Raw genomic sequence first — 283 nt, 5'->3', positions numbered from 1 at the left:
CCAAGTGCAGTTTAGTATTCTTATGTTTACGCAAATGAATCCAAAGATCCAAAGAATCAATCTCACTGTCATTTTGAATGGGTATGTATGTACCTTCAATCGCATGCTTGTGTGACCTGAGGAAACAATAGGCAATCGTCGCTTTTGTGGCATGCGGCAAGAACATTCGTCAATAGCCATATGAATAATCGAATGATGAGTGCACAAGAAGACATTTAATTGATGGATGTGTGGCGAGTGCGATAGTCCAACACACACACACACACACACACACACACACACA

Source organism: Rhagoletis pomonella, unplaced genomic scaffold (genome assembly GCF_013731165.1).
Source record: "Rhagoletis pomonella isolate Grant_MI unplaced genomic scaffold, Rhpom_1.0 Rhpom_scaffold_00002, whole genome shotgun sequence".
In the NCBI taxonomy this organism is placed as follows: domain Eukaryota; kingdom Metazoa; phylum Arthropoda; class Insecta; order Diptera; family Tephritidae; genus Rhagoletis; species Rhagoletis pomonella.
This window is presented reverse-complemented; position numbering follows the sequence as displayed.